Genomic DNA, 10,381 nt, shown 5'->3' on the forward strand with positions numbered 1-10,381 from the left:
GCCGAGCTTCAGTCGTCAGTCAGTCGAGCACTCGCTTACGTCTCGCTCGAACGCATGCCCGCTCAACAAAGTTATACTCTTCGATACGCGTTGTGACGTCAAGTGATGTGAAACTTGTGACAGAAAGACTAAAGTATCTAAAAGTATTATCAAATTATTATATAGAGAAATCAATAAGTCTCATCTGTGCATAAGTGGACCTCAAAAGTCGAGGAAGTTTTATTGCATCGTTTGTGCCGGCACGCTAATTGCTGTTTGCCGTAGGTAAGTAAAGTTTGATTCTGTTAAAAACAATGGACGCATCAGTTTTTTAATGAACTAACTTGTCAGCAAAACGTGTATACAAATAGGTTTATTCATAAAATGACATTCTAGACGTCTCTAATTAGTTCATAAGTTAGCTACTGAGATTTTTTGTCTTGTACGGATGACAAAAAAAGGGATGCTTCGCATATTACGTCTATCGACTTGAGGCATCCGTCGGCTTGGAACCTGTTCTCGAAATCAGATGTTAGTTTGTTAATATACTTGTTTTATTTATTTGGAATTTACAGTGCTTTTTGCGTTTTGTTTTCTTAAAAACTTGTATGTTTTGTAGCACTGTTTTACCATGGTTATATCCAATAGGATTTTTTTCATGCTTTACTGTTTGTTATTATTGGTTTTAAGTTTAACTTTTGTGCAATATTTTTAAGTTTGCTTGTTGGGTACCTACTACACATTCTTGGTTGTTTTTTAGTTTTTATATCAACTTTTCAATTACGGCATCGCAGCCCAATTTGTTGATAACACTGATTAGTAAATGCAATATTGTTTTTGCCTTTAGTAATTCATGTTATAATGAATCTTTTGGAAGGGTCAAAAATCTCAAATTGTACAATTCTTTATACACCTCAATAAACAAGCAATATATCATTTGCTCACTACCAGCATGACGTAATGTGCTACAAACAAAACACCCATATATTTCGTTGTAGGGGCTCGTTAGTTTTCCGCACGGCCAGTCTCACCACAAACTTCACCGCTATCCAGGTGCAAATCGAATTAGATGACAAAGTTGCAAAACTTGTACTATGGAATCAACTAAATTTGGTTGCTTGAAATTAATATCTTTACAAGTAAAACCAAAGTGTATTAATGTAATCACTGTTATTACATTTTCTAATAAAAAACAATAGAAGTAAAAGTTTTTTCTGATATATTTATGAAAAATATTATGTTTGTAATTCATTAATACTTAATTTGAAATATTTGCAAGCAGATTAAGCTTTACATATTCAAATAGATATCGTTCATTGAAATTGATTTCATGTTCCAACGGATACTATGAATTAATTAAGGGCCAGAGCGATCGGTTCTCTTGTATTAATTAAAATTCTGTCTTCGCTCCGGCGATTGGCTTTATGATAACAAATTTGTCTGCTCCCGCTCGCGACTCATTAAACACAACTAATCTACTAAGTGCGAGGATTAAAATAAATTTGCTTTTTATACAGAAGTGGAAATAAAGAGAAAACGGATCCCAGGTTTGGTTGTCTATATGTGGAACTTTAGATATGCCCGCCAAATGCGAACTTTAGTTAGTTTGGAATCAAACTTTTAGGGCCTGTCCCACTACTGGCTGATATAGACTCAGATAGTTTAAAAATGACGTCACTGTGTCAGATAAGGGAACTGTGCAATATTTTTCACGTTGGATTGTTATCAGACAATTTACAATTTGGTAAGACAGGTCATTATTATTATAAAACGTTAGAAAATTAATTACTAATACAATCATAGACTGATATATGAGTTACGTTTATGAAGAAATGCTTTATCATGCATTCTAGGCGGTGAATGTATACAATACATACATCTATAGGGTGGCTATTATCAACGCAAATAGTACAGAGGCTACTGACATCATTCTCTAACCGATAATGTTTACTTACGATATGTCATCCTGCCGGCCATTTACCTAGACAGCGAAGGAAATAATAAACACAACAAATTACGTACTGCTATCTCCTGAACATTAGATAAGGCGGGGTAATGTCCTGGAGACATCCGCCTTGAGTAGCGGGACTCAAACTTAAAATTGTCTCTACTAGATAATATAAAAATAATCCAAATACGCTCCACTAGCCATCCTATTAAAAACATTTTCGTCTATCTAATGAAAAAAAAACTAACCTAAAAGTCCTTCTGATCTCTTTCGAATTGGTCAAAAATTGATAGCGAAGCAAAAACCATAGTCTATTGTTTGAGTAGGGCTCTTAAATCTCAACAACCCTTGTGAAGGACAAGATATGCTGTTGACTAATTTAAGGTTAACTTTTAAAGTGAAGTATGGTCGTCATATTTTACTTGGAACCTCTATCTTTATTACTAGTACATTTAGTGTACAGGATAATAATAATTCACAATTAGCACAGATACATAAAACGGTAGGGCAATCATTATAGTATAGGTATACTGCAAAAGGGTAGGGGTAGATAGACATTATTATAAATAATTCGCCAATTCAACGCGGTCCCGGCCATTTGCTGACCGGGCGGTCGTTGCCTCAGGGAAGGTAAAAGCAAACGTAACCCCTAATAATAACTAATTGCTATCGGCCGGTGTCAGAAACATAAGGGTAGAAATAAAACGAACAAATTTAACCCTACGCTTATTAAACTCTATTCACGTTTGTTACATTATTTAAATATTTTTTAACTGATAAAATGATAGCTTTTTGCAAGCACGTTAAGAATAAAGTCCGGTTTTACAGTATAATTATTGGCACAAAAAAGAAGCCTGAATACAACTGTATTAAATACTTTTATTCTTAACAGCCCCACTTGACAACGCATTATAGAAATTAAAAACGTGTAGATTTACAAAAACTTTCGATATATCAACGCCTTTATTCCTATACTAGCTTCCGCGCGCTTCCGTCCGCGTGGTAATAATAAAAACAATTGAAAGTAGCCTATGTGTTCTTCCACACTATTCTCTACATCTATGCCAAATTTCATTCAGATCCGATTCAGATTTAAGGCTACAAACTCTAACAAAGATCCATCCATCCATCCAAACTATCATATATATAATATCTAAGTTTATACTTATAATATAGTAATATGTTTGATGCATATTGTTGATTCAAGCCAAATTGCTTATAAACAGGAACTTTGTTTACGAGCTCTGCTTAAATTTTAGCGCCTATTCAGCATATTATGCCGTTTTAGTATGCCAATATTTTTGTTTAATAGCCTACTATATACAACGAGACGAGAATTGTCAAGTCGAATGTAAGTTACGACATAAGAACTTGGCGAAACTGCATACGTAATTTATGTCGAAATACCAACCTATTTACTAAGGTGTCAGCAAATATATTGCACACGCTAAATTACGTGCTTTATGAGTATGTACTTAGAAATTTTACTTCATTATCTATTCTTACTAATATAATAAATGCGAAAGTTAAGATGGATTGATGTTTGTTAGAGTTTCTAGCGTAAACGGATGTCAATGAAATTTGGCATCAATTTAGAGGATAGCCTGGAAGAGCACATAGGCTACTTACTTTTGTTTTTTTAATTCCACGCGGACGGAGTCGCGGGCGAAAGCTAGTCAGCTCATAGTTTTGTAATATGATTTTAGTGACCTCTAATTTGATTTTGTTTTAGCGATATCATTTTTATCCGTGATATTTAGAAGACAGAACGTAATGAGTGATTTAAGAACTGCGTTATAAGGTTTATTTTGGCTTGAAACTTTAAAGTGAGCACAGAATGTAGGAGCACTGAACTTTGCCGTCAGCCGAGGTTGTCTTCCCCACACCTGAGGTTACACAGCCATTAGTTCGGAGCGTTTATAGTTTCAAGATAGGTTTTTAACATGTGCTTTTGAGTCACGCATCATTTCAAAACTGTTTTCATTTTTGAATAGTTTGAGTCTTTCAAACATTCAAGTTCCACTTTAACTAATAACATGTCAAGAAGACTTCAAGAAAAAAAAATTCTTCATTTTACACATTGTTTTGCACATGGCCTAAATATTTATGCAATTTCTCTTTAGGGTAACTAGGTCCAGTCGTTTACTTAATCAACTAGTCGTTAACTTAATTCACCTAAATATTATCATTAAATAATCATGTTCTTGATCAGCTTCAAGATGTACTTTCATAGTTTTGTTCATTTTTTTTTCGCTAAACACTACTTAGTTATTTTTAACTATCTAATTAACCAAGAACATAAGTGTAAGTTATAACTAATGTGCTTCAACTACTTCAATAAAATCTCAACCCATTAAGTAACTATAAGTTGTCATTTCAGAAAACCTATTCTGTGTTCATCGTTACGCATTCTACTACCAAATTGTATTCGCTTTAACTTATTTTGGCTTCGTCATTGAAGTAATCTGAGAGATGCAACCGTGTTCTGATTAAAAATAGACTCATTTTTTTAAAGTTTGCTGGATGTTTCATTTGTTTTTTTTTTGTAAATGTGATAAGAATAATCAATAAACCAACATTACAAGTCAGTTTAGAAGAAGGCGTAATATTTAGATATTGCTGTCATGTTTACACGAATGGGTTGTTTTGGGCATAGTAAGGTTTTTATGGCTTTACTCCGTGTTTAGTGACTATTTCGGATTGATCAGCGCCGGCCCCTCACGACCCGACTCGAGTCGGAACGAATCTCAGCTGCGGACCGGTTGTGATAATTAACGAATTAGTTCGCCCGGTTAATTAATAGTAGTTTTTTACTTAATCTTTGATGTAACAGCATGTCAATGAATATAAATCACAATTGATATTATATTAACAAGCTTAGATATCGATGATTTAGGGCCTGTCCTACCAAATTGTAAATTGTCAGATAATCCAACGTGTAAAATATGTGGAATGTGGATGGAAATATCGTGTTTTATCCCTTTGACGTCATTTTTAGGCTATCTGAGCCTTGATCAGCCAGTGGTGGGACAGTCCCTTAGTGTTATTGTATCTAAGAAAGGGATTTAATCTTTCCTGCACTCGTTATCTTTTCTCTGACGCATGTATTACTTGAGTTATTGTAATTATATCTCCTAGTTTATGAAGAAACGAAGATGAATCTTTTTAATTTCATTTATTAAATAATACAATTGACTAGACCCTTCTAACTTAATTTGACTAGTCTTCTTGTGGGAAAATAAAAGGCTGAAAAATGCTTACAAAATATGATTTATTTCTTTGAAAAATTTCAAGTATTTTGTACAAAACATTTTCGTCTTAAATATTTCTTCGGAATGTAATATCATGCTACATTTTATACGGTTTTCTAACGATGAAGTAATTTCATTGCACGTAAAGAAAGTGGTTATTAATGGATACTCTGATTGCTTCGTGGGAGAGTTCAATCTGGAAATAAAATATTTGTTTACTAATAGTAATTTAATACTGAGATAGATTTTGTATATTAAACTAGCTTACGCCTGCGACACCGTCCGTGTGGAATAACAAAAATAAGTAGCCTATGTGTTTCTATCCCCTACATCTATGCCAAATTTCATTGAGATCCGTTCATCCGTTTAGGCTATAAAATCTAACAAACATACTTCCATCCAGCTAAATTTTCGCATTTATAACATTTGTAAGATTTTACATCAGGAAATTTCTATGCTTTATACCAATTTATCAGTGAAATCGTACAGTTCTCATTACATCCTCACGTCAATATACCTAACAGGTCCTATGACGTATGGTGAAATGCAAGTTAACTTAACAGGCTTACACCCGCCAGTATGGTAATGCAATCGAGATAGGTTTCTATACTTTCTATTCTAGTCATTGGATTACATACCTAAAATATAGTACCTATCGAATATTTTATAGGACAACATAATCTGCAAACAGAGAAAACAGAAGCAATTTTTGTCATAACGTTGTCTGTGTAACAAATAAGCTACTATTAAAATAAAATCTTTTTACTGCTATAATTAGGTGTTAATCTTAAAAATGTTTTTTAAGATTTTTAAATTGTTAAAACGTCTAAAAGTTTGTGAGGAATTTTCTGATAATTCGTTACTATTTTTATCCGACTTTCCAAAAGGAGGAGGTGATCAATACGTCTGTAATTTTTAACACAATATCTTATCACCATATGGACAAACTCTTAATATTCTTCGTAGAGACAAACTTGTACTTAAATATTTTCCTTACAAGTTAACTTGTTTATATGTATAGTTCGTGATGTCAGGGTTTTCCCTATTACCTGTTTTAACTCGAATCATTCGACGTATTCATTTTATATCTCTTATTAAATTTGCATTCATTTAGCAACACTATAGGCTTAAAGTTCTAAATTTATCGAAAGAGGTTTACTTTAAGTATCTCATTTGCTTGGAAATGTTATCTTTTATGAGCCAATTTTGTATTAAAAATAGAAGTAACATTACAATGAAAAGAAATATAAAAGATAATAATAAATGTTTGTTTTTTTCATGTTATTAAATAATATATCTATTTACATTTCGAGAAAATTAAGAAGCGACGGTCCATAAACATTTTAGTTTGTGTATAGATTTTAAAAATTATACACATTACTATTATAAATTATAGTTATAAAACATGAAAACATTTATTCAGATACAACTCCTAAGCACTGGCACTTCGCAGTAAAAGTACCATCCTCTCATAAACTTTGAAGTACAATTAGTGACATGAGTTTGCAAAAAGCGAGAACGGGAGTGAGCTATAAAAATTAAATAGCCGTAGTTAGCAGGGCAGTATCAAAGGCCTATTGCAGTGGGAAGGGGAGGGATACACGGGTACAAGCCTCGAGGAGGGCCGTTGACAGTCACCGAGACTCTCGTTATGGGATTTTTACACTAATTACAGACCACTCTTGTTTCCCACGCCAGTACTTTGCTCCGGAGTAAACCTTAAGTGCAATGAAACGAGTTTTTTGAAACTTGACCCATAAAAAGTATAATTTTATTTTCATAAAAACATTGTATAAATCTTTATTTTTGAAGGAATAAAAATGTCAAGGGTTATGGCGAGGATTTAAAAACTTTAGCAGTAACGTCGATGTTAAAAGTTCTTTTTCTTTTATGTTGTAAATTTAATTCTGTTTTTATATTTATTTTCGTGGTAAGAATTTATGGCTGTAAAATATTAATGTGTTTACACTGATTCGAATCTTTACTTTTTGTGCATAAAAAATTCTGAATAATGCAGACGTAGCAAATGAGATGTTCAGACAGACATAAAATGATAAATAAGAATATAAGAAACTTACCTCCTGATTTAACACTTCATAGCCAGAATATAAATTAGACATAGTAAAAGAGATGTCGAGGTAAAGTAATAATTACCTATGTTTAATATGGGTACTTATTATATTAATCCCCAGCTAATATTCCAGTTTCAATTTTCAAATTCCCGGCATCCCAAAGTTCAAATTACCGAGAAATTACAAAAATAATTTACGCCTTGAGTAATTTTACGAAATGTCCAATATACGTTAAGTAAAGATAAGTAGAGCAAAAACAGAGCAGTTATTCTGTGACTTTGGGGGCTTATCCAGTTTTATCCCGATTGCCTTAGATGGCGCTTATCTCCCAGTTTGCTCCGACTTCCGGTACCTCGGCTCATTAATCCAAAGCGACGGCTACATTGACCGTGACGTGACAAATAGAATAAAAGCGGGATGGATGAAATGGCGACAGGTCACAGGAGTAATATGCGACCCTCAAATTCCACTTAAATTAAAGGGGAAAATTTACAAGGCCGTCGTAAGACCTGTCATGATGTATGGATCTGAATGTTGGGCAGTAAAAGGGACGGATGAAAGAAGACTACATGTGACAGAAATGCGAATGTTAAGATGGATGTGTGGGGTAACACGAATGGATAAGATACGAAATGAGTATATTAGAGGAAGTTTGAGAGTAGCCCCCATAATAGAGAAGGTTAGGAGTAAAAGGTTAGCATGGTATGGGCATGTTATGAGGAGGGATGAATCGCATGTTACAAGGAGAACGTTAGTTATGGGTGTGGAAGGGTACATCGGTAGAGGTAGACCTAGAAAGAGATGGATGGATTGTGTAAAAGGTGACATGATCAAAAAGGGAGTGATGACTGAGATGACGTATGATAGAGTTATGTGGAGGACAAAAACCTGTTGCGCCGACCCTACGGGAGTAGGATAAGGAGATGATGATGATGAATATACGTTTATTAATAAAAATCACATTTATTTTTAAACTGTTTTATTTACCTTGTTATAAATCTTCTTAACTCTTAATAAACCAAGAAAAACTACACTGATCTTCAATAATTCTCAGTTTCTAGATTAACGTATTCTTTGTCCAATCACTAAACATTGGTTTTAGTAAATCATTTTATTTAAATAACTAACTTTCGACAGCGACACCGTCCGCGTGATATAATAAAAAAAACAAAAGTAATTAGCCTACGTGTTCTTCCACACTATCCTCTACACCTATGCCAAATTTCATCGAGATCCGTCCAGCAGTGTTGGCTACAAATTCTAAGAGACATCCATCCATCTATGTAAACTTTTGCATTTATAATATTAGTAAGAAGTAAGATAGAAAAAATTACATCCAATAGAAGTTTATCACATCCTCATCATCACCAGCTGACTATAAGTCCCCACCGAGGGGCTCGGAGCCTACCCTAATAAGGGGTGACTAGGCCATAGTCAACCACGCTGGCCCAGTGCGGCTTGGTTGACTTCACACATATTTTTTAATTTCTTTGCCGATATGTGTAGGTTGCATCACGATGTTTTCCTTCAATGTAATAACGTCGGGTAAATTATGTACATCTGAAAATTAGAAAAATCGAAAATCACATTGGTACACGGCGGGATTCGAACCCAAGACCTGTAGATTACAAGTCAAGTGTTCAAACCACTGAGCCACCGACGCTCTATGTTTATCACGCTGTCTATAAAATCTGAACATAATAACATTCCGTCGACCATATTGGAAAATGTATTTGAATATAATGCAGTGCTATACCCACACGTTTGAGCAGACAGTGTATGACGATGCATCTGAATACGTATTATTAATAAACAATTTAACCTTGAAGGGTCAAGGACCTTTGTAAGTTGGTTTCGTCATCGACGGCGTGCGGTTTCCTCGGAGCGATGCGTGCATTCAGGACGGTCGTAAACCTAAAAGTTGCTGACTTCGACATCGAGACAGTCCATTTGTTACCGAACACGTCTATACAAATAGGTGTGCTTTGGCAGTTTTATAAGTTTATGAATAAATTCAGACATTTTTGTCTTTACGACCATGTTTAGCTTATGGCTAATTTGCTTGGCTAATTTGCTTATGGCTAAGTTGCAATTTTAAAAAGCCGCTTAATAATTTCTAAAATCTTTTTGTTTCATCTCAATGAAATGTTTTAAAACTTTATTATATAACTATGTAGCTTTTAAGTGCCCGGTCGAGCGTGTAACAGGTGTCAAAACAAATTCATGGCAGATGTTCCAAACTATTTGATGGTAACGTTTACTATGACGTCATTCTGTATAACGGTTTAGATGTATATCACGCAAACTGACTCATATGTGCATACATTTATATAAGTTAGTCAATAAAATATTTTTAAAACAATGGTTATTGAGGAATCTCAAAAACTGTGTATTAGCTTATTAGTGGCTTAAAAAAACGGTTTAAAAATCTCAGATTTCTTGTAACATAAAAATGTCTGTTTGAAAATTGTATAAATCTATAAATAGCTTGCATTACCTCGTAACGGAAGAATAAGCCGGGTCTATGTAAGTAATCAGATTCCTGGGCATTTCCCCGACGCTCCCGGATGTTGCCGCTCACTCGACGAGTAAACGCAATCAACCTTAACTTCGTCCGTCCACTTTCCTTTTATATTTCCCTCGGAAAAATGTTACAAGTTATCAGGTCAAATTAAAATATAGAACTTGATGAGATTCTTAACATGGCAGCCTTTAATGAGATATTGAGTTTCTCTAGTCAAGTACAAGTATAGCAATTTGGGCCAAATTTTACTAATTAAATGTAAAACGATAAATAAAATATATTGATTTGAAATTACATACTTTACTAAAATCAGGAGACACTTTTAACTTGTGAAATCGCGGTAACAATATATAAATACATATAGTTTTTACCTTTACTAAAAATACTTGGCTTTTATGATTTTACTGAATCTTCTGGTCGATAACAAAAATGGCATAAACGCTAAAATTAGCATTTCATTGACCTGTGGCACAGTTCCTCGACTTAACCTGCGGGGGTTAGTAGGTAGTTTGGCCGAAATTTATAAGGCCGGGAGTCCCGCACGAAACTGTCCCTGGTGCCATGGACCATGGACGGCGCAGTGCGTAAATAGATATCCCGCGACAAA

General features: G+C 34.2%; 1 protein-coding gene across 2 annotated transcripts in view; it reads left to right on the top strand.

Annotated features, from left to right (window-relative positions):
* Positions 1-10,381, top strand: part of LOC106100688 (partitioning defective 3 homolog) — a 31,503-nt gene continuing 21,122 nt past the window's right edge. For both annotated transcript variants that reach the window (XM_013279664.1, XM_013279666.1), the window contains exon 1: positions 1-264. The gene's annotated coding sequence lies outside the window, so the exon portion shown is untranslated. The remainder of the gene's footprint in view (positions 265-10,381) is intronic.

The sequence above is a fragment of the Papilio polytes genome, unplaced genomic scaffold, assembly GCF_000836215.1.
Source record: "Papilio polytes unplaced genomic scaffold, Ppol_1.0 DF824047.1, whole genome shotgun sequence".
NCBI lineage: Eukaryota > Metazoa > Arthropoda > Insecta > Lepidoptera > Papilionidae > Papilio > Papilio polytes.